Source organism: Corapipo altera, unplaced genomic scaffold (assembly GCF_003945725.1).
Source record: "Corapipo altera isolate COAL_440 unplaced genomic scaffold, ASM394572v1 70, whole genome shotgun sequence".
Taxonomy (NCBI): domain Eukaryota; kingdom Metazoa; phylum Chordata; class Aves; order Passeriformes; family Pipridae; genus Corapipo; species Corapipo altera.
Window position 1 is genome coordinate 812,455 of NW_020884911.1, and position 23,532 is coordinate 835,986.

The 23,532-nt window shown below is 50.6% G+C and overlaps 1 protein-coding gene across 1 annotated transcript in view; it reads left to right on the forward strand.

Moving 5' to 3' along the window:
* Window positions 1-22,954: 22,954 nt before the first annotated feature.
* Window positions 22,955-23,532, forward strand: part of GZF1 (GDNF inducible zinc finger protein 1) — an 18,713-nt gene continuing 18,135 nt past the window's right edge. Inside the window, exon 1 of the mRNA XM_027653796.1 lies at window positions 22,955-23,200. The gene's annotated coding sequence lies outside the window, so the exon portion shown is untranslated. The remainder of the gene's footprint in view (window positions 23,201-23,532) is intronic.

Here is a 23,532-nt window from a genome sequence, read left to right on the forward strand (position 1 = left end):
TCAACTTGGTTTTATTCAGAATTTCAGAAAGGAGGGCTGGGGGGGGGGATTTTTTTTGCCTTGGAAGGAATAAGAGAGCTCAACACAAAAGCATTTCCTCGCTGCCAGCCCAGGACTGTTATAAAAACACGGCTCGTGTTTTCCCTTTTCAGCTGGTCCCACAAGTCCCAACCAACAAATTACTTCAACAACCCAAAGCAGAATTTTTTTTGCCCACTTTTTCTCCATTCCATGGAGAAAAGAAAAATGCCCATTTTTTAACTATAATTCTTCTGGATGTTCCCAACCTGGGCTTGTGAAAAACCCCCAGAATACTTAAATATAATTTCTATGTGCGGATCCAAGAGGTCATTCCAAGGTAATTAAATAATTGCTCCATTAGGATGTGCAGGAAGTCAGGGCTCCTGTCCCAGGGAAGAACTTCTTTTTTCAAGACCGTGGTGTCTTTTAATTTGCAAAAATAAAGCTAAAAACCTTTGCCAGCGGCTTTACTATATTTTTCTCCCCAATAAATATTTGAATATCCCTGTTTACAAACAGTTCTGTGGACAGGAAACCTCCCCCCCCCATCACTTTTTGGTGAGATTCCCATCTGCAAAACTTGTGCCAGTATTTTTTACCCACAGCTTTGGCAAGAGGGAGGTTTTTGGCGAGTTAAAAACACACTGTGCTTCTTTTATTTTTAATAAATACGCCACGCTCTTTAAATTTCCTTCTCGGCCTGATGGTTTGAGAATCAAAGCCGTGGCTCATGACTTTAAGAAGGGGTTTGTTTCTTGGCTGAACGAGCCCATAAACCCCCTCTTTGCTTGATAATCAAATCCAAATTATCTCGTGGAGAGCAGAATTCCTGCCAGAGGGCACACGGGGCTTAAAATAAAGCAGAATTCAATTAAAAAACAATTTAAAAAGCGGCTTGACGAGGGGACACTGGTTAAAAAACTGCTGCTGGGAGGCTGAAGGAGGAAACGTGTTCTGTGTGTGTGTGTGACATCAGCAGATCCCGAGGGTTGGGATGAGAGACAATGGGGCCGGAGGGGGGGACACCTGGGCCAGCAGCCCACGGAGAAGAATAGGAGGAACTGGGTTTCCTCTGGAGACATCTCCAAGGCCACGGAGCACTGGGCAGCCTGGCAGCCCTGGGAAGGGCACTCTGGACCAGGCAGAGCTTTAATCTGTGAAATTTTGGGAATTTGGGCGGCGTGGAGCGGGGTTGTCCCCCCTGCTAATGCCAAAGGTGCCCCGTTGGATGTTAAAGGTTTTTACTGTGTGCTTTTCAAAGCCGTCAGGGCTGAACAGGACGTTTCCCAGCTGAATGTTTTGGAAGGCGGATGCCCCGTGGCCAGTTTGGGAGCCCCTCGCTAAGAAGGAGGAATTAGCAGGGCTGTAAGTGGGAAGAAAATGCCAAATACCAGGAGCAGGAGGTTTGGTTTATTTAGTTTTTCACCGTTGTTATGGGGGGAAGGCAGCATAGCCACTTTATTCCTCAGGCAGTCCTTGTCCTTGGGGGAAACGTGTGAGTCGTGGAGGAAATCTGTGACTCATATTATATATATATATATGGAAGGTGTCCTTGGAATGGGATGATCCTCAAGGTCCTTTCCAAACCAATCCATTCTGTGATGTTTTTTTGATGCAGTGGGTGAACACCCAGCTGGACAGAAGGAAACAGGGAGTGAGGGGGAAGGAGCAGTGCCCACCCCAAATATCCCGTCCCTTCCAGGTATCTCACTCCCTTTCACGGCAGGAGGGGTTTGCTCCAGGCCTGGGCTGGCATTTTCCACCCTGGCACTGCGTGTCCAAGGACCCTCCCTGCAGCTTTATCAGCTTTTCTCCAACGCTGGAGCAGCTCCCAGGCTAAACCTCCTTATCAAACCCAGGAATTCCGTATCTCTCCCAGATTAAACCCGAGCTGTGTGTGGACCTTTGCTGGTGTTTGGGGTCTCTGCCAGGTGGGAGGGAGCTGCTCTGGGTGTTCTGAGTGGCTCCCATGTGGGTGATGCTGGAAGTCAAGTAAGGACACGGTCCCCGTGTTCCCAAATCCATCTGGGGTTTATCCCCTTTCTCCAGCCCATTTCCCACCCTGCTGTGTGTTTGAACCCAGGAATTCCAAACACCCTCTCTTCCTTTCCATTTGAATACAGTCACTGGGAATTCAGGGAGGAGAAATCCCACTGAACACCCGCAGGCACATCCAGAGCGTGCTTTTAAATTCCTTTGGATTATACGCGGAGCAGACTCTTCCCCAGCTTTTTCCTCCTGGAAGTGGAAGGAGTGGACCACAGCTGGAATGTTAGGCTCTCATAGGCGACCTGGGAGCAGCAGCAGGGCCACCTGGAAAACTGGAAAATCATGACAAAATAAAGCTGGCCCTTTGTCTGCACAGATTTGCTGGCACGAGAGAAGGAAAAGCTCCTCAGATCCTTATGGGAACAGGACAACCATCCTGGGAAGCCTCCCGGGAAGGAAATCCTCACCCCAAGGGATGTTTTGTCTCTTACTTTGTTGTTAAGAGTGGGAGTTTATTATTATTATTTAAATAATCCTAATACTAATACTATTTAACTGAAAAAAATTATTTATTATTTTCATTATTCAATTACAAACAATACAGTGCCTTGAACCTGCTGACTGGGTTGTACTGGGTGGTCTGGTGTTGGGAACGTGGAGTGGAACAACCTCTCCTTGCAGATGGAGTGCATTTAGGAAAACCAGGGAATTAAATGAGCTGCTGTCCCTCCTCCCACTGTTGGGATGAGGGATATTCTCCAACGAGCAGTTCTGCAGGAGTTATGCCATAGCAGGGGGGGAAGGTGAAGGAGAGGACAGATGTAAAACCACAGCCCACACTCCCTCCTTTTAATTTCAGAGGGAGATTTAGGGATATTAATGTTGGAATGGCACCAGGACACCTGGCTAGAGCCCACACCCCTCTGACCACACAAATAAACTCTGGGATTTCTCCAGCCAAACAATCCAGAGGTGCTGGGGCTGGGATTTTGAGCTCAGAGTGGGGATTTGCCTGATGATGATCTGAGACAAAGCTGGTTTTGGGGGGCCCTGGCAGAAAAAAAAAACCCTGCAAAAAACTCCCACTTCAGCTCTGTTGAATTCCCTGTTATTCCCAAATTTTTTTGGTGTCTCCTGGTCATCTGCTTTGCTGGATGAGCCGTCAGGGAATTTGGTAGCACGGGGAGGGTTGTGCTCCTTCTGTTCCTGAAGCCGTGGCTGAGGGAATTCCAACCCACCTTCCCAACCATGGGATTGCCTAAGGAAAGGAAAATCAGGCTGGTTCACCTGTTCCTGCCATTTCTGGCCCCAAAATACAAAGTGGTGAAAGGAAATGGATAATTCCGAAAGGACAGGGAAGGTTTGCACGTTTTCTCCCTGGATTCCTGTGCCTGTTCTTTGTGGGGAGCTGGAGGCAAAGGCAAAATGTGGGGAGAAAACACTTTTTAGCACATTTTAAACTTTTATTTTTGGCACAACTTGGGATTCTCCCCCTGTGCATTCCCATTTTAGCTCATCCCATTCAGTGACAGCATTGTTTCTCCAGTTCAAATGCTCAAAGGGTGTTAAACACTCCGAGCAAGGACTGTGGAGCACTGATATGGATCCTGGAAATTCAGGCATGTGGCAGCTCTCCAGAGCCTGCAGCAGCCCTGGGCCTGATATTTAAACTAGAAAAGCCAAATTTAAATAAAAAACCCATCCTAAACCCACAAAGCATCCGAGGCAGAAGCGAGATAAGCGTGTCCAGGCGAGGATGTGGTTCCCGTGGTTCCCGTGGTTCCTGTGGTTCCCGGCTAAAGCGGAGTCTGTGGGATGAACATCCCTTTTCCTTCCACGCAGGTGCCGTCATATCCCTAATTTTGGGGCATTTTCCACTCTCTGCAGCTGCTTCAAGTGCTGTAAAAATGCATATTAAGCACTGACTGGGAAGAGCAGCAGCAAGGCCGGCTGTGTTCCCACAGGGAGCAGAGAACGTGGATCCTGGATAGCATCTTCTCCAATAAACTTGCCTGAATCCAAGGCATTCTCCTAATCAGTTCTCATTACTGCTGGGCTATAAGACATATTTAATTCCAAATGGCCTTTTCCAGTGTACATTTCCCTGTGCTGGTGGGTGTCCAGCACTGCTCATCCAGAGCCCTCAGAGATGAGCCAAGGTGTCCATCAGGAGCCGGTTGCTGCCTGTCTCAATATGGAATTCGCGTGGGAAGGAAGTTGTTGCTCCATTTCTCTCTCAGGTGATATGTGGGGACTTGTTTCCCTGCGGTTCCTAAGGCTTTTTCCCATGGAAAAAACTTGTCCTTGTTACAAGGGAGCGTCAAACCTTGGGAAACACCTTTGGCCCGGAGCTGAGCTGGAGCGGCAGGAAAGGCCAGGAAATAGGAATGGAAATAAACTGGGCTCTGTTAGGGCTGCAAACGGGACTCGAGGGGAGAAAATCATAAAATTCCAGAATGGTTTGGGTTGGAAGGGACTTAAATGATCCTCTCATTCCAACCCCTGCCATGGGCAGGGACACCTCCACTGCTCCATGTTGCTCCGAGGGGAGAGTGTTGCAGGGCTGGGTGTCCTCCGCATTCCAGGGATGTCCAGAGTTCCCCATTTTCACCTAAAACCAGGAACAGGGGGGTTTGAGGTGGTCCCTCATACTCTGTGCCAATCCCATGTGGTGCCAGAGGGAGAATCCCAAAGGAAGCACCATCATCTCACACTCAACAGATCCAGCCTCTGCCACATGTGATCCCAGCAGGGGGAACAGTCGGGTCTGGAAAGGGCTCTGGGGTCTGGGATGGAGGATCTGGGGGCTCTCCTGGGTGTCTGGGGCAGTCACATACCCACACAAAGGAAGGTGCTTCCGAGTGTCCGTGGTTTCCTCCCTGGAGCAGAGCCAGGGGAGTGGTGGGCTCTGTTATTAAATATTGATTTCCTCCCTTTGGAGCCTGTTTACTCCTCACACACAATTTCCTGCCTGTTTTCCCTCCTGTCAGAATTTCTGCATTTGTGGCACAATCCAAATTTCCAATCCCACCCCCAAAAATATCCCTGGACCGGCCCCAAGGATCAGACACAAGGATGGGGCTTAATTAATTCTCAACCTGAACTCCTCGCGGGATTTACTCATCATTCCCATATCCCAGGGGCTGGGAGGGACCAGGGTGACTCAGCGGGGGTGGCACCATCCCTGTGCCTCCAACACACCCAGCTGGCTTGTTCCTCATTTTCCTATTTTTCTCCAGGATTTTTTTTTTAACGCTGTCCCAGCCCAGCTGCATTGAATTGCTTTTCCGTTCCCTCCCGGTGCTGCGCACGCTCCTGGGGAAGGAGATGGGTTTGGAAGAGGCTGAAACGTGAAGGAAAAGGCAGGATTGTAAACAATCCAGGGGCCCCGGGGTGTTGCCCTGTCTGGGCAGCAATAGCTGGAAGGAAAGGGAGGGTGGGATCCTCCAAAGGGATGAGCGGCTCCTCCGCACCCTTCCCAGTTTTCCAGGGCACGTTTGAGTGGCGTGGGATGGGTCGCTTCTTCCTCTCCTTCCTGGAGAGAGGGATAAAAGATGGGTAAAGCCCAGATAACCAGGGATTGATGAAGGGTGTGAAACGCAACCTGCAGTGGAATCAGGAGGATAATTAATTCCCTGCTTTCCAAAGGAGTGAGGGGTTGGAACAAGGTGAACTTTAAGGTCCCTTCCAACACAAACCACCTCACGGTTATTGTTCTCCTGATACTTTTCCAAGCAAACGGCTCCTCCAGGCATCATCTGCCTCCAAAGGTCATGTTTAGGATGTGGGATGGATACACCAACCCTCTGGGAGACTCTGGGTGGTCAGTGTGTGTGTGGGGGGGGGAGGAAAATTCCATAAAAAATGGGGTTATAAACATGTCATCAACTGGGAAATCCGGAGCTGCCGAGCTGCTACCGGCAGCAGCCCCCCAGAAGCTCCAGGCCCTCTCCCCATCCAAGGAGAGATCCCGTCGGGAAGTGCATCAAGAAGGAAGATGAGCCTAAAACTCCAATACTCCTTAAAAAAAAATTTGGCAGGAAAGTATCCTGTAGCACATGAAAACATTGAGGTCATTCCCCCCGGGATCTGATCCCAGCAATGCCTGGACTGCTCCTGCCCTCCAGAACTGGGCTCTTTTCCAGGTTTTTTTCTTAGTTATATCCAGCAAATCTTCATCCTTGAGGAGGAGGAGGAGGAGGGAGGCACTGGCTGGGAGGCGCTGGTGCCTCTGGATTGCCCTGGGAATGGGACTGCACTTGTCATTCCGGGGGCACGAGAGGAATCCTGAGGAAAAATAATTTGTTTTCCTTTTCGCTGATGAATTTCGTGGCTTAGAGGTGAGAGAAATTGGATATTTAAATGGGATATTTATCACTGGTGGGAGGAACTGAAAGATTATCCCAGCTGCCTTTCTGCTTCCCCACTGGATGCTGACTCTGGGCATCTCTTCCGTGCTACCTCCAACTGGGAATAGCACAGGCTTTTTAGTCCTATCTTTTCCCCTTTTTTCCCCGTTTCTTTGCAAATGCAGAATCGGTTTCTGGGGGAAAAATCATGACTTTTGGGATGTGCCATTCCGGGGCCACGTGTTTCCATGGAGCATTGAACAGATGGGGTTGGAAGGGAGCTCAGAGACCCTCCAATTCCACAGGCAGGGAAGTGGATTTTGCTCGTGTGCAAGGAGCTGCTCCGGGTTTTTTGACATCACAGACGTGCCAGGAGCCAGCTGGGGAGCGTTGCCGGAGCTTTATTCCCAGTGTCATCAAATCCAGCTGACTCCAGGACAAACAGAGAATCACCTGTGGTGAACATTATTCAGTGTAAACCTCGCTCATAACCGAGTATAAACAGAAAGCCAAGGGGAAGCCAAGGATAAGCCCGATCCACGTGGGCCCATCCCCACTTTTAATGATGGATTTGCTTCCTAAGGCACAGGGTTCAGCTGGAAGTCACACTTGAGGTAGCAAAAAGTGGGCCATGCTTCCCTCCCAACCGCCTGGATGTGGGAGAGCTCAGTTTTGACCCCAAGAGTTTGCATTCCAATATCAGCGCGTGCACTGGAATAACCATTCCCTGTTTCCAGCTCACATCCCCTGGGATTCAGGCCCTGGATGCTGCTGGGTCTGTTTTCTCACATGGGGTGTGTGATGCTGCAGCACCCAGTGCCTGGAAGCCCCGGTCATTCCCTGCCCTGCAGAGCCACGTCCCACTCTGACCCACTTCCCAAATACAGAAGAATTCCAGAATCTTGCTTTCCCTCCTGTCCACGTTTTCTCACATAAGGAGAATTCAGCTTTTAAGTGAAAAAGAAATGTTTGCTCCCACCTGGGCCAAAATAAATAAATAAACGTGTAAATATTTCCCTGGAATTGCTGATGCTTCACTTTCTGCCTTGAAGTTTCCAGCCCCTTTGGCTGTGGAGAATTCCTCAGAAACCTGCCCTATCCCTGAACTCAGAGCCCCACTAGCACGTAATTGGGAGATAAAAAGCTGAAAAAGCTCACAAAAATGCTGTTGGTACGACCCAAAGGCGGAGTTTCTGAGGAAAAACTGGGAAATGACTCATATGGCTCCCGGGACGAGTCAGTGATGCTATCCCAGGCTGACTCTTTTCCTCCAGGAGCATCCCCCAGCCCTGCCACCTCTACAGGAACAAGAGGAGGCTGGAAAGTTTCCACTGGAGTGGTTTGAACCCGAAACCCTACGAGGTGCTGCCGCAAATCCCGAGCTGGGATCCCTGTTCCGTGGCCAAGGCTGCCGTGCCCTCTCCTGGCTGAGCTCCAGAGGCTGCCTGGATGTGCTGAGCCTGGAACTGCTCAGGGGAAGGGTCCCTTTTGCAGGATCAGGTGTGTCCCACATCCTCCTGAGAGCTCAGGTAATTACAGAAATCCCGGAAAAGCTCCGTTCTGAGGGGAAAATTTGCCTTTCACCCACTTTTTTAAATTATTATTATTGTGATGAATTTTTATAACCACATGCAGGGTCTCATCGAGCCCAGGGAAGCGCATTTTGACCGCGGTTTTCCCATCTTACATGGAGCAGATGGATTAAAGCTCTGTGGAAAAACGTGAGGGAAGCAAAGCCTTGTGCTGTTCCAAGCTGTTGGTGCAAGAGTTACAATAGTTTGGAGCGGGAGAAACAACCAAAAAGCCCTTTTTTTGCACGGAAAAGAGTTGCAGTCCTGAGCACAGCTCAGGGTAGCAGCCACAGCCTGGTGGGATACACGGAGCAACTCCAACGTGGTTTTTCTTTTCCACGTTGCTCCGAGCTTTCTTTCCTTTGGTTTTGTCTGGTTTAACTCTTTTCCCTCTTCCAGTTCACTTTTATCCATGGAAACGGGGTGGTTGAATGGGAGGAAGGCAGGAGCTGCCGAGCCCCACGGCACAGCTGGCTCTGCATCCAGGTGCTGGTGGAGCTTCCCTACATTCCAATAGGATGAAGGAGCAATTGCTTCTGAGCTGGTTTCTCCCCTTCACTCCACTGCGAGAATCATGTAGGGCTTGGAAAAAGGGATATCCCAGGAACTGGAGGGCCTCATGCCAGGGCAAACCAACTGCTAAGGAACTGGGATGTCTGGGAGAGGAGGGAAATAAAACAATCCCTAAAATCACTGGGAAGAGGTCGAGCAAGGTTTTCTTTTTCTTGCTTTGGCTCTGGGAAGAAGCAAATCCCACCCTGTTTGAGACATCACCAGGATGTCAGGTTCTTCCTGGATGGATGCTGGGATGCGATGGCCTTTGCTCAGCAGTGGAGGTGATTTGTGTGGGAATAAAGCCCTGGATCTGACCCGGGGGTGCTTGGAGTCACCAGGACAGTCTGGGCTGGTAGTAGGGGGTGAGTTGGAAAGCTGGGAAGTGGCTGGGATTAAATCCTAAGCGTGCTCCCAATCCCTCTCGCTGGGGACAGGGCTCAGCAGGATGGCACCGTGGCAGGAGGCGGCACAGGAAAACATCCCTAAATCCCTCTGTAATAGTCCAGGATGGATCCCAGCCAGAGGTCACCAGCACTGGAGCAGAACCTTTGGATCAGCTCCATAATTAGCTCGCTCTGTGACTGCATTTCCACACGGGATTGGTAACTGGTGACCCACGGGGCAGGCAGCCCCTTCCCTCTGCCGGGTTGGGATGGATCCATGGGAGAGTGGCCGTCTCCATCCGATGGCACCTGTCTCCTCGCAGGTGGGTGCTGATCCACGTGCAGCACTCATCACTCTGGCAAAGCCATTAGTAATTAGCAGTTCTCTGCTAATGAGGGCCCTGCCTGCACCAAGACACGGCTGAGTGACCAAAAAGCCGCCGTGCCCCAAACCAAGGCAGGACTGACAAAACATAGGGATCAGATCCCTGCCTTAAGCCTGACCTAATTTGCCAGAGCTATCAAGCTCTGCTTTAAACCCCCTCCGAGGTTTGCTGGAGCTCCCGTGGGAAGGGAGGGCCTTGCTGCCCATTCCCCCTCCGTGCACAACCCCCAGTGCGGGTGGCGGGGTGTCAGCGGAGCGGGACGCGGATCCCGCCGGGATTTCTCCGGGAAGCGAGGCGCTCCGCAGCACAATGCATTATTTCCTGCAGGGAGGGACCCCGCAACACAGGAAAACATCAGCACTTTTCTGCAGGCATCGCTCAGGCACTGCCTGGCCCTGGTTTTTCCTGCTTCCCTGCTCCCAGTGGGAGCCGGGACCCCCCGGGGTGCCAGCAGAGCAGGGATGGATTAGGTTATTTTTAGCGGAATTACGCTGCTGTTCATCCCCCTCTTGGATCCTGCCTGGATCCCGTCCGTGGGTGCTGGATGTACCGGAGCCGCCGTGTTTATCACATTAACCTCCGGGATAAAGAACTCCATAAATAAAAGACGGGGCCGCGGGGATTGTTCGGAATGTGGGCGATAAAGATAAGAGCCGGGGAGGTTCGGGCAAAGCCCCTCCCGGATGGAAGGACGTGTTCCCTGTGTCCGGCGGCCGCGTTCCTCCCTCCTTATCGCGGCACAGCAGGAGCCGGGCGCCGGTGCCAAGGGATGTGCTGGGTGCCCGAGCTGGAATGGCACTGCTGCAGCGAGGGAAAAAAGGGAATAAAGGTGAACAGGGAGGGGAGGGAGAAGCGCTGGGATCGCAGCCAGAGGAAAACCTCCCCTTGACTCCAGGGATTGATTTTTTATTATTTTTTTTTTTTGGCCCCCCGGGGCGCCAAAAACAGGGAAGAAAAAAATTCCTTGGGGGTTTAAAAAAGGCATCTTGTCTTTTCCAGCACTATTTATTTGTGTCCTCCCCTGTGCCATACAAACATGTGGATATAGGTATCCAGCACTGGATTCACCTGTGTGTGGGGGGGGATGAATGGAGACAGGGCTGAGGTCATGGGAATTCCGGGGCTTTGAAGCAGCTCTGGGACCGCTGGTCCTGGGTGGAAAACGTAAACAGTCACAAAAAAAGATGGATTGGGCTCCAATGTCCAGCTCCTAAGATGCCACAAGGCCGTTATGGGTCCTGAATTGCTTGCTAAGCTTTTTGTGAGAACCTGGATATTCATGGGATGGAGGTGTCTCATCTTGGATTTGGGAAGGGGGAGCCCACTGGCTGAGACAATTCCAGGGATTAGGGCCATCCAGAGGCCACATCCTGCCAACAGGAGGGAGCTGGTCCAGCAGTGTGGAGGTGGGATGCTCCCCTTTTCCAAAATTTAGTGTATTCCCATATTTTGGTGATTCACTGGCAGGTCAAAGCTGTGTGTGCAGCTTCCCGTAGCTGCAGCTGCTGTGGGATTTCACTGGATAATTATGGCCAACCTCAATTCCCACGCTGGAAATGAAAAAGGAGTCTTGATGCTCCAGGTGCTCCCTCCCCTGCTGTAATTCCGAGGCTTTTTACCTTTCCCAGGAGCTAGCTCGTCTCCAGGCATTACCTGTGGATGCTTTCTGAGCATCCCCGTGGATTTTGGTGAAGGACAGCGCGGTCCCTGGACGGGTCTGCTGGAAATGGGAAGAGCCCTGCAGATAAGCATCTGGATCCTGCAATTGTTATCCCGAAAGGAGCAGCAGGAGAAAGGAGGGGAGGAACAGGGGATGGTCCGAGGGAGCAGAGAGGGGCCAGTGGGGGCTCGTGGGGGGGGGGGGTTGTGGTGGTGTTTGCAAATGGACACAATCCTTGTCCATCCCGGCCACCTGCACGGCCCGGCCTGATCCCAGCCCAGCTGGAGGCAAGGGCAGCCTTTCCACTGACCTCACTGGGGAAACATCCCCTCCTCCTTGTTTTTGCAGGAAGGAAAACACCGGGGAATGAGGGATTGGGCATGCAGGATTCAAGGAAAAGTGCATGTGGCAGAACACAGTGAGCCTGTGCCTAAAGGATGAGCCCGTTCCCAAAGCCCTCCTGGGATTTCCCTTTTTCCTGCTGCCAAGATCCTATGAAGGCTCCAAACGAGATCCAAGCTGGATACCTTCGGCTACAGGAGTTCTGGGGGTCAGAGCCCGCAATCCCACAAAGTAAAAGCTTCCAGTTTTTCTTTTTCCCCAAAGGGTGTCTTTTGGGATCAAGTGGAAATGCTGTGCCAAGGCTGGGCTTCCCATTAACTGCTCCTGCTGGAGCTGATTCACTTCTCTGTTGAACAGCTCATTCTGGGAGGTTTGGTGTGGTTTCCTGAAAATTCCCAGGAAAAGCTGAGAAAGCCTTATCAGGCAGCTCTGCCTCTGGCAACTGTGACACCCCGACAGGACAGTGGGAGCTGGGACCTCTGGAAAGAGAGATTATCCCTGGGGAAGTGGGAAGCGGGTTGTACCACACATCCACTGTACATGGGCCAACTTGGAAAATAAAGGGAATGTCATTCCCATCTTGCAAAGAAACAGGGGGCACAGTTACTTTCCCGAGTAGACGGGATTACTGCTGGCATTCCTGCAGTATCCATGGCTCCCCTTCCCACCGGCGCTCATCCCTCTGTTATCATGGACGTGGGAATCCCCCTCAGCCAAACTCTCCTTTTTAATGCCACTTCTGCATTGGCACAGTTTAAAACAGGCACCACTTCCATGACTTTTAAGAGGAAGGGGTGGAAAAGCGGCATCCCACTGTTTACAGCTGCAGGAATGTGTGGTGCTGGCAACATCCTCCCTTGGAGCTCTTCCCTGCCCAGTTCCTCAAGTTTTCTTTCTCTATTTCTAATTTTTACTCTTAATGACAGAGCAAAGTCGTGGGGGGTGACGGTGTCACTGCTCCTGGTGACATCCCACATTATCCAAGCAGGGAAGTTGGTATCGGAGCCTCATCCAAACCACAGATTCCCTCTCCAAATTCCACCTCCCGAAATTATCCCCCTTCCCGATCCCCTGAGACAGGGAGGTTTTCCACGTATGACGGCTCCTCCTTCATTTTTATCCTCGGCAAATTCCCACCTTGGCCACGGGATCGGACTCCTGCAGCCCTCCCCTGCCCCCCCAGCCACAAATCCCTGGAAGCAACGTGCCGCTGCGGCCGGAATGTCGGATGTGATCCTCCTTGGGCGCGTGTCCTCCGAGCACGGAGCATTCCGAACCAGCCTCCTGCAGAATTAGGGCTATAAATTTCCCCGGCAGTTTTGGTTCGGGGCGGGAATGACGGGGTTGGAGCTCCCACACGGCTTTCAAGAGGCATTTGGTTGTGATTAAACGGCAAAGGTGGAGAATCCACCCCATCCCGGGGTGATCCATCCAGGATCAAACAGCCACGGCTCCAGCAGGGGGATGAGGAGTGAGGGTTTTATTTAGGTGGGATCAGTTTGGGTCTCCAGGTGTTCCAGCTGCTCACTGGGAGCATCAGTAGGTGTGTTTGGGAATAGCTGGAGCTACGCAGCCACTTATTCTTCCCATTTACGTGGGATTTGAGGGACTGTCCTTCCCTCCTCATTCCCTGACGCTGAGCTGGTGGAAGCTCACGAGTCTCCTCTGCAGCTCTCGGTGCCAAGCTGGGGAGACCAAACCCCTCCGTGGGAACAGCCTCTCTGGAATGAACCCGGAGCTGCTGGAAAAACACCACGTCCTGGTCCTGGCTCTGTTGCCATGGCAACGAGCTCTTGGATTGCATCAGCAGAGTGGATGGGGTCATTCCTGGTTTGCCAGCCAGTCCAAGGAGCTCCCCATGGTGACAACCAGGATCCCAGCAAGGACAAGGTTCCTCTTCTGTGCCTCCCCATGGCCTGCATCCCTCCTCATCCTCCTTTTCCAAGGAGCTGTGCCAGCCTCCGATATTAGACACAGTGGGATCCATTGGTCATTCCCTGCCTGGGTTGGGATGGCAGGGCAGACTCGGAGCAGCATTTTGGGAAAAGCTTTTTTTCCGGGCGATTAGAGGGAGCAGCCTCTTCCCGTCACAGAAACAGTGTGAACGCACGACTCTAATTCTTGCAAACATTTCAAGCTGGGAACATCTTGAAAGGATTACAGAAAACAGGGAACACGGATCCCCACGAGGGTGCTGGAGGCAGGAGGCTGCCCTGCTCCGTCACGGAGTGCGTGGTGCCTCCGTCATTCCCGCCTGGATGCGACTTTGGGCTTGCTAAGGAGCGAGTGAGTCCGTGTGTGTCACGGACGGGAACCCCTGGGATGGGATATCTTGGCCGATTTCCAAGCACAGAGCACTGACATCCAGCTGGGATGAACTTTATTTTCGCAAACCCTGGATAAGCGGGGTTATCCCGGGCCGTGTGTGGCTGTCGGGCTCGGGAACGGGCAGCCCCTTTGGAAGGACCCCAGGCACTGGTGTCTTCACGCCTCCGGCTGCATGTTTGGGACAGTTTCCCTAAAAAAAAAAGCAGCCCCAGAATTCCCTGGGGAGGCGACGGACACGCTGTGCCTGCGGCGCGCGGGGGTCACGGCGAGCCCGGGGCGGCCGTGGCGGGTGGATCAGAGGAGGAAACTCCACCCCAGGGCGGCACATCCCTGCCAAAACAAACAGGCGGGGGGTGCTCCGCTGCCCCGGGGCTCCGGGACAAAGAATTCCCACCCTCGTCCTTGGAATCGGAGCGTTTGTTCTGCTGCTTCAGGGTCCTCCAGGAGGGCACCCTCCCCCGAAACGGCCCTTGCTGTTTTTCCCAAGGGGAAGCGCATCCCGGTGCACACCGGGAGTGTTTCTCGGCTCTTTCCAAGAGAGGATTTGGAGCAAGGTGCAGAGACCCTCTTGGGTTTATCTTTCCAGCAAAATAACCCAGGTGGCTTTTCCAGCCCCCTTTGGAAAGTTTGGAGGGAGGGAGCGGAGCGTGCCAAGCCACCTTCCTCTGCTCCGTTCCTCCAGTCCTGCACCTTGTCCTTGGAATAAAAGGACGATATTCCTGCCTCACAGAAAAGATGGAATGCTCCTTCCCACGCACTCACATTTTCCAGAGGAACACAATTCCCACCCTTATCCTCGTGGTTCAAGCCACAGTGACGGGCACAGCGTGACTCTGTGCACCTTGTCCCAGCTCCAGAAAAAAGGCAGGAAAGCTCGGCACAGCCTGATGGTTGGCATTTTGACGTGGGAATTCTCGGCCTGTAAACGGCCCTTCGCTCATCTCTCAGCTCTGGTTGTGTGTCTTGAACTCTCAGCCTTTTGCTCTGGAGAGGGAAGTGCTATTTGTGGAGCCACAGATCCACTCGGAAACTTTTCCAGAATCCCCGTGTGTTCCCTTGGGAAGATTGAAATGTCACGTGGTGCATCTCCTGGCAGCGTGGGGTGAGGGGAGCAGCCAGTCAGCTCCTTGGCCCCCAAGTCCATCCAGGAGAGATGGATGTAAAAAATCATATTTAAGTAATTTGGGAATCTTTTTCTGCTTCCTTTCAGCTTCTGAGCCTTTCCAAGGCATTTATGTCCCTGCCAGATTTTTCTCTGACACTTGAAGGGTCCAGCCTGTTTTCCTTTCATTATCCTTTTTTAAGGATGGATATTCTTGTCTTCACATGTCTGGGAGGTAGGTAGGGCTTAAAAACACAGACCTGTCATATTTTGGGATGTTCTTCCCAACACAAGCCCAGGCTTGGCAGTCCCACCTATGGAACCCCAACCGCAGCCAGAGCAGCACCATCCTGGTGTTCCCAACCACTCCTGGCTGATTTTTGGGATAAACAGCGCTCTGGAAATCTGTTGCCAGCCCCTTCACGGAAGTGCAGTCAGGATTCTTTGGCACATCCATAATAAATATCCGACTGGCACTGATGACCTAGTTAATCTTCATTTTAGAATTCTTCGGAATTTTAGATGTAATCAGGTGCCATTTCAGACCTGCTTTGCTCTGCAAACCAGCAAAATCATCTCCCCCCCGCCCAGCAGTTCCCTAATGTTCACAGCTTCTTTATTTTCCCCATCTCTGAGGGCGCTGAGAAATAAAACAAGTCGAGTTTTTTTGCCCGTTCTAATTCCTTTCTCCCCATGGAAATAATTCCTATTTTCACCTTTCTGCCCGAGGAGAGCGAGGTGGAGGGATGGCCAGAGGTCAGATCCATCCCTTCGGGCACTGCAGTTCATCTTGCCTCTGCCTATCCCAGAAAACTCAGCCTCACTCGGAGCCTTCTCCGTGTTTGCAGCAACATTTTCCTGCTACCCTGCAATCCTGGTTTATAATCCTATAAAGGATAAAGACGGAGCACTATGTTCTGGGATTTTAATTGAGGTGAAGCACAGCTTTTATAAACTCCAGCTCCGGCCAAGGGGATACTTTTACTTTATCCACTCTGGCATTTCTACAGCTCTTGAATCTGTGGCTTTCTGGTGCTTTGCAATCGTTAAACACCCCGGAGTAAAAGCAGATGCTTCTAACAAAGAGCTCGTGGCCTGAACAAAAGTCACAGCTGCTTTTCCAAAGGGTGTCTGGGCATTCCTAACCGCAGTGCTCTCTAGGAATACCAGTATTTTAGTGCTAGTTGGGAAAATATCCTTTCAAAGAACGAGCTGTTAGCCTGGAAACACTTCTGCGTAATAATTTTTGTGTTTTTAAAGGTCAAGGTGGCCACGGTTCCAAAAAGTCCAACCTTCAGATGTAAAAAGCAGGTTTTGGTTCAAGGTGTGGTCCAGCCCATGAATTCCTGCACAGGCAGAGCCACGTTTCCCTGACCCTTTGTTGATCCCCTTGGACCAATCCTCCTTTTCATTAATTATCCACTGCTCAGGTGGTGGGATCCCACGGAAGGGTGGCAAGCAGGGGGAAGCCCTTATCCAGGTAAGTGATGTTTGCTGACTGGGAGTTAATTGCTTCCCTAGCCAAGGATATGAGCTGCAAAAACAACTGGAAAAGAGGCGAAGTGACGCAGATCTCAGGGAGTCAAACAGCCAGAAATCCCTAATCTGCTCCTTTATCCCCAAGGCTGGCACAACCCTGAGCTCCACGTGGGCACCGCGCCCACAAGAGGCACATCCAAGCCTCATTCCAGTTATTTGGGTTTTAAGCTTTTCTTGGAATTCCTGAAAGATTATAATCTCTGATGGCTTCAGTTTTAATATCTGATTAATATCTGTAAGAGTGATTAGTCTGAGGTGGAGCAAACGACCAGCCCTGCCCATTCCCACCTCCCAGGAGAGCCTGACCACCTCAACAACAGCATTCTCCTTTGTTTCCTTTACTCTTTGTTGTTATTCTATAAGGGAAATAATGAATTATTTCCCCTCCAAACTGGGCAAGGAGGGCTTGGGGGGAAAAGCCAAACTCTGGGAGGAGTCCAAAAATAACCCATTTGTTCGCTTCCAGCACGGAACCTCCCTCCCCCCTCCTCTTCTGTGCTTAATGACCGTGCTGGGAACAAATATTGATGGTTAAAAGGGGATTAATTGGGCTCTTAATGAGCTCGAACTGCAGCGTGATGTGCCTGGTGATGAGATCACGATGTTCCACCGGCGTTCAGGGTGACGGGGACAGATCTGGAGCTGGCCCTTTTCCCAGCAGGACAGCTGAAAGGAGCGGACAAAGACGGGATGAGAGATGCAAGCAGATGGGAATTTCTTCATGGAATGGGTTGTCAGGCATTAGGAGGCGGTGGAGTCATCACCCCCGGAGGTGTTCAGGGAATGACTGGACGTGGCACTCAGCGCTCCGGTCTGGTTGGTGACGGCTCACAGGGTTGGACTCGATGACCTCGGAGGTCTTTTCCAGCCTTAAACGATTCCGTGGGACTGTGTGTGTGACCCCCCGAGCTGCGCAGCTGGGGCCGACCCTCCCCGGCACACAGACGGTGACTAAGCGTGAAATTCCACAAGGATATTTTGCCAGGTGTTTGTTTCTCCAGGCAGCTGCTCCTCGCATGTTTAGTCATCCCCGGGGCCAAGACTCCACACCCAATCTGGGGATAAAAAGGGGCATTTTCTCATCGCTGCAACAGCACCTGGAGGCAGGAATACACCCACTGAATGATGCCCAAAGGCAGATCGTGACTCCCTGAAGTCGCTCAGGTTCAGGACGCACAGGGAGACCAGACATAAACCTAAATTCTCATATTTTTCCCCGAATAATTTGGATTTTCAGACCGCGGCGAGCACTCTAAGGAAAATAATCACTGGGGGGAAAATATTATTGCTGTGAAGACAGATGTTTACACTAAAAAAAAACACAACAGGGCTAATTCTGGTGTCCGAAAGTCAAGAGGCTCCTGCAGGATGACATGAAGTTTGGGGGTCTCGGGAGGCAACGCTGCTTTCTGGGGAACAAGGGAAAAACACAGCAGGTCGTTGCCAAAATATCACTCAGTCCAACGTATTTAGACTTATTTCCCTTAAAGCTCTGCCTGGTTAACAGCTGGGATCAGGTGGAGTTTGTCTGGCATCACCTTCATCAAACCAGCAGCTATTTTAACCGGAGCCTTGGTCAAACACAGCGGCCGATAAGATCAGCGAGGCTGGGACTGTAAACCTGGCAAGGAATCGCTCTTTTCTTGCCATTAAGAATAACTTTGGGGGTTTGTTTTGCTTTGTTTCTTTTGGCTGGGAGCGAGGTGCTAATATCCATGTGTTCTCTGTGATCCCCTGCAATCCGTATGGGCCTTAGCACAGAAGGGTCTGACTTGGAAGGGACCCAGCAGAGGAGAGGAAAAATAAAAAAAGGGTGGTTTTTTTCCCCCCCTCCTTTTGCTGATTGAATATTTGTTTTATATTGAAGTGCCTGTAACTAAACAGGAGGAGGTTGTTTCCAAGAGGAGAAAGCATTAACATCCTGTCCCTTAGGCTGAGACTAAACATCATCCACCTGCTTTCTAGATCCTTGATGGAGAAATGGGATCTTCACGATATTTATGAACCCCCAGACTCAACTATTTAAAACTGAACTAAAACTATTTAAAGATGGGCTTGACTTCAACTTAACTATTTAAAACTACTAAAACTATTTAAAAATAGACTTAACTGGGAGGGTTCAGGAGTTAAAAAAAGGGAGGGAAATGCTGTCTGAGAGCTGCATCAGACCTTCAAAATTACCTGGAATGTGACAGAAAATCATGCATTTCCACAGGTGACTGTTGGGTTCAGTGCCTCAAGTTTAGCAAGGGTTAAAACATTTTTGTTTCTCTGGAAGAAGAAGAAGAAAAAGAAGTTTACAATGTGCCAATGGCTTAAAAATGTGTAATAAACAAGGGCACGTAGCAAACGAGCTGTCCAGAGGATTTATTTAGTAACAAAAGGAAGCCATCACTGATACACTCCCTAAATTTGGGTTTCCATCGCCCTAACACGCCACTTGTCACGAGTGTGGGGTCAGGATCGGAGCGAATCAACCCAAAAGCAGGCCTGCCCCCCTTCCCTGAAGTTGTGGGAACACATCCTATCGCAGATGCCGCCACGCAGGAATGAGCTACCAAGAAAAATGAGATGGGAAAAGCAGCAATTCGTGGGCCAGAGCCAAAATCACGGGCGCCTGAGTGCCCAGGGTGCTGCTGACCTGGCTCTGAGCTCACTCCTGAGAGACCTTCTCAAATGAGGGTCTTGACCTTGGTGGGAGCCCTTCCAGTGACTTTTGGATGTGTCCCTGTATCAGTAACATGGAGTTGATATGAAAACTGCTGACTCGACAGCACAAGGGAACTTGAAGGGGTGAAAAGAGCTTTTAATTTAATTTTGAACCACATTGGTTAATGTAAATCGTGGCAGGGAGAGGGAACTGAATAGTCCATATCAGGAAGGTGACAAACACGCATATTTTCCAAGTGGTGATTTGATAAATAATTATTAATCGCCTTGATACATTAAAGTCATCGGTGCTGTAGAGGCCCAAGTTCTCAGGAAGAAAGGGATCATGATTTCAACCACCTGGCTGAACCAAGACCCCACCTGGAGCCCTTCCTCCAGCTCCAGGGTCCCCAGCACAGGACAGACACGGAGCTGTCAGAGTGAGTCCAGAAGAGGGACACGGAGATGATCAGAGGGACAGAGCAGCTCTGCTGTGAGGAAAGCTGAGAGAACTGGGATTGTTCAACCCTGAAAAGAGGTTTGGGGGTGACCTAATTGTGGCCTTCCAGTACCTGAAAGGAGCTAAAAAGAAACAGGGAGACAGACTGTTTACAAAGGCCTGGAGTGACAGGACAAGGGGGAATGGCTACACACTGAGAGAAAGTAGCTTTAGGTTGGATATTAGGGGAAAATACTTGGCTGTGAGGGTGGTGAGGCCCTGGCACAGTTCTCCCAGGGAAGCTGTTGCTGCCCCATCCCTGGAAGTGTCCAAGGCCAGGTTGGACAGGGCTTGGAACAACCTGTGATAGTGGAAGGCGTCCCTGCCCATGGCAGGGGATGGAATGAGATGATCTTTAAGTTCCCTTCCAACCCAAACCATTCCACACTTTTATGATCTTGGACTTTGATGGTGGGACTTGATGATTCTCCACCAAAACAGACTGTACTTTGCTGTGAAGTAAATCTTGCTTCTTTTAAGTATTTTAATATCTCCTTTTAAGACAAAACACATAAGGATTTTTATCAATTCCTGCGTTTTTCAAGTGACACAAGGATTTTGGAATTTTTTTGCCAGAATATACATAACTCCTGGTTTTTGAGACTGACCATAGAACAGCATGAGGGGGAGTATTTGTGGGATGTTTGATTTGTAGCACAATCACATGCCAAAATTTATTACGGAGAATAGCAGGAGAGCCTAAGCAGAGCTGACACACGGAGCAAGGGCCTGCTGTTTGCTTTCCATCAGGAGTTTGTCTGGAATTTGCATTTTTAGACTATGCTGAAAGCTCTGTCTCTGTTTGGGGGACAAGCTCAGAGGTTTGCTGAGTGGTGGCTTGGCTCCCACCCAGGAGAGCTTCGGGAAAAGGCTTTTTGAAGCCCTCCCTGCACTTCCACGGTCGGATTCTTCCCGACACAAAGATCAGTTGAACAGCAAGAGGTAGGAATTGTCCACCAAGGGAAACTACTTGTACCAGCCTCTTTATATCCTCCCCAGAACATTGTCACTCCAGGATCCTCAGCTATTGAACTCATGTGATTCTATGCATGTAAAGAGGTCCAGGTTATGTCAGTGAGCCACTGGACATGGATCTCTGGATCCTGGAAGGGATGAGCAGGGCTGCAGTCCAGGCTGCTCTTTCCAAAGTCTGCAGCATCCTCTGGTGGAGCCGTAAGGAAGGGAGAGCCATCCACGGAAGAGGCACAACGAGGTTTCATTTGGGGTCTCCAAAAATGCACCCCAGTTTTGCTCCAATTCACCAGTGCCCCCATGCCAAGTAGGTGATGCTGTGTATGGAAAGCTTCCGGCCACCCAGCAGCCAGCCTGGGATTTGGGAGACATTTCCATTCCTTGTTTTGCTGGAGCTGTCCTGGCTGACCCTGGGTGAGTGTCTGATGGGTCAGGAGCAGAACCTGTAGCCTGACTGGCAGAGCTGACTCCCAGCTTCTCCCCTTTTCCTGTTCTTAGTCACCACGATCAGAGCCCGAGGTATTTCTTCACTCCCAACCAAAGGAAACACTCAGATAAAATCTGAGCTCCCAGGCTGCGATTCTTTCCTGGATTTTGTTGTGTTTTGGCTTAAGGGGCAAAACAAGTTGCTTTATTATGACATTCCGGGGCCTGGAATGTTTGACTCACCACAGGGCACCCAGGTTCAGCGTCTTCCTCAGATTGAGAGGGTTTGGACACCTCTGGGCTGCCTCCCACCCATTTTCATCCCTCCTCTTGTAACTCCAAAGAAAAATTAAGTGATCTGGAGAGAGCAACTATGACACCCTTTCTCCCTCTTCCCACACAGCAACCAGGATGCCCAAGGGAGATGTGGGGAGTGTGGAGCCTTCCTTCTGTTCTAGGAAGCTCCTGAAGTGTACAAGAGCAGCCAGAACATTTGGAGAATCGAGTGAATCTCCTGAGAAAAAAGACTGGTGGATGGAGGGCAGCGTGAAATCCAGCCCGGAGTCATGCAGCCGCTGGCGTGCCGAAGGTGCAATTCCAGAATCCCTTCTGGGCCGCTCGGGTAAAGATTGACACGCGGATACAGCCCGGCGCTGCCAACTTCTCCAGCAATTCACTCAATCCTTGTGAAAGCAAGACTAAATTGGCCGGGAGCCTTCACTTCATCTTCCCTCCCAACTCCTCTGGGTGAGAACTGTTGAGCAGACCAGGTTTCTGATAAAGTAAAAGCAAACACCATTCCCTCGTGCTGAGATACAGGAATATTATCCTGACATTTTAGCATGGATCACTCATATTGCTGCCCGTTCTCTCCGCTCCAAGAGCTATGTCTTGACAATAGAAACATTCCCCGACTACAAACAAAATAATCAGGGTTGAAAACCAAATTCAGGGTGGAAACATTCCCTCCTCCATGGGAGTGATCCATCAGGCTGGATTTACCTCTCAGACTCTCCCAGCCTAAGCAAATTGAGTTTGCACAAGTTATTTTTATTTAAAATATTTTGATTTACAATATTTTTATTCTGTCTTTCCTATAGTAGTCTCGTTTTCAGGGAAATGCACAAACATTGTCTAATATCAGGCCAAAAGCTTGATAATTACAGGGTCAGGGCTCAAATTTGTGTGATAGGAGTGTAAAAAAGAAAGGTAAACAGCACAGATGTCAGCCTCTTCCTGATTTATTTTTATGAAGGAATTTCTTTTACATTTCCTCAAGGAATTAAAATCGTTCAACATTTTTTTACAAGTCATTACAATTTCAAGATTAAATCTGCACTTAGTTAAAAAAAAAAAAAAATGCACCCAAGGAGGAATTTATCTTGGAAACAAGACTGGTGTGTTGAAGTACTTGGCAGCCCACAGATTTGTCCCATACGTTGGTTGTTTAAAATGATTTTATGTGATAAATAACAGGAATGTGGGATCACCAGTGGGAAATAGCAGTTTGTGCTTCTCCTAAGCCCAGGTTTACCCTGTCAGAGTTAGGAGCTGGTTTCTATAAACATCTCTCTTAACACTGGCAGTGTTATCTCCCAGTATCCACAGCGGATATCCCAGGCAAAGAGCTGGATGTAGCTGGCACAGCAAACCGGGCTCTATTATAACTCTGTTTAATTCACCTGGGGAAACGAATCCACTGAGGCCAATTGAAACTGATTGAACACCGAGACCGGGTGCTTGGAAAGCGCGAAAACAATTTTTTTTTTTTTTTTTAATTTCGCGTTGATTTGGGCTGTGGGGGTTTTTTGCGGGTTACGCGTCGTTTCGGGGTGGGGTTTTTTGCGGGTTTAGTGTGGTTGGTTTTTTTTTTTATTTTCCCCCAGCTTTGTTGGAACCGCCCTGCCCTCACCCAAGATGGCGGCGGGGCTGAGGCGACGAGGCGGCGGCGGCCATCTTGGTTTCGGGCGGGAGGCGGCGGAGGGTAAGGGCGGCCACGGGCCGGGAGGGACCCCCGGGATGGAGCCCAGGAGCGTCGGGAAACTCCTCCGGGAGCGATCCCGCCTCCTCCTCCTGCTCGGCGGGAGGGCGACCCCCGGGCCTCGCCGCCTCAGGGACCGCCGGGGAGATACCCCCCGCGCAGGCGGCAGATGCCCACCCTCCATGTCCCCTCACGTCCCCGTGCCCTGAGAGGCGGCTCCCGCTGGTGCCAAGCGCTGGGTTAAAACAATTCCCGCTCTCTGGTTTCCCTGCAGGATTTAATAAATGAAAACGCAGAAAATGCGCGCGGCTCTGCCGGCGGCACAAGGAGGAGCAACACGGCGCGGGATCATTCCCGGAGGATGGTGAGCCGTGGTCCCGTTCCAGCCGGGAAGCGGGCGCGGCCTGGATTTCCTCGTGGGAGGAGCCTTTCCAGGGCTGTATCGAAGGTAATGTAACCAGGCAGAAATTGAAGGGCTGCGTGTTCTAAAAAAAAAAAAAAATAAAAAAAAAAATCCCAAAGTTTAAGACTTTTGGGGGAATTTGGCCAGCAGTGTGCTGGAGGATGGATGGAGATTGTTCTGGAGCATAAACTGAGGTTTTTCTGGTGGGCAGATGGAGATACTCTAAAGGATAAATTGAAATTTTTCTGGAGCGTTAATGGGGATGCCCCGGGAGGATAAATTGAGATTCTCTGGAGCAGGAATGGAATTTTGTCTGGAGAATAAATGGAGGCTCTCTGGAGCGTAAATGGTAATTTTCCTAGAGGAGAAATGGAGAT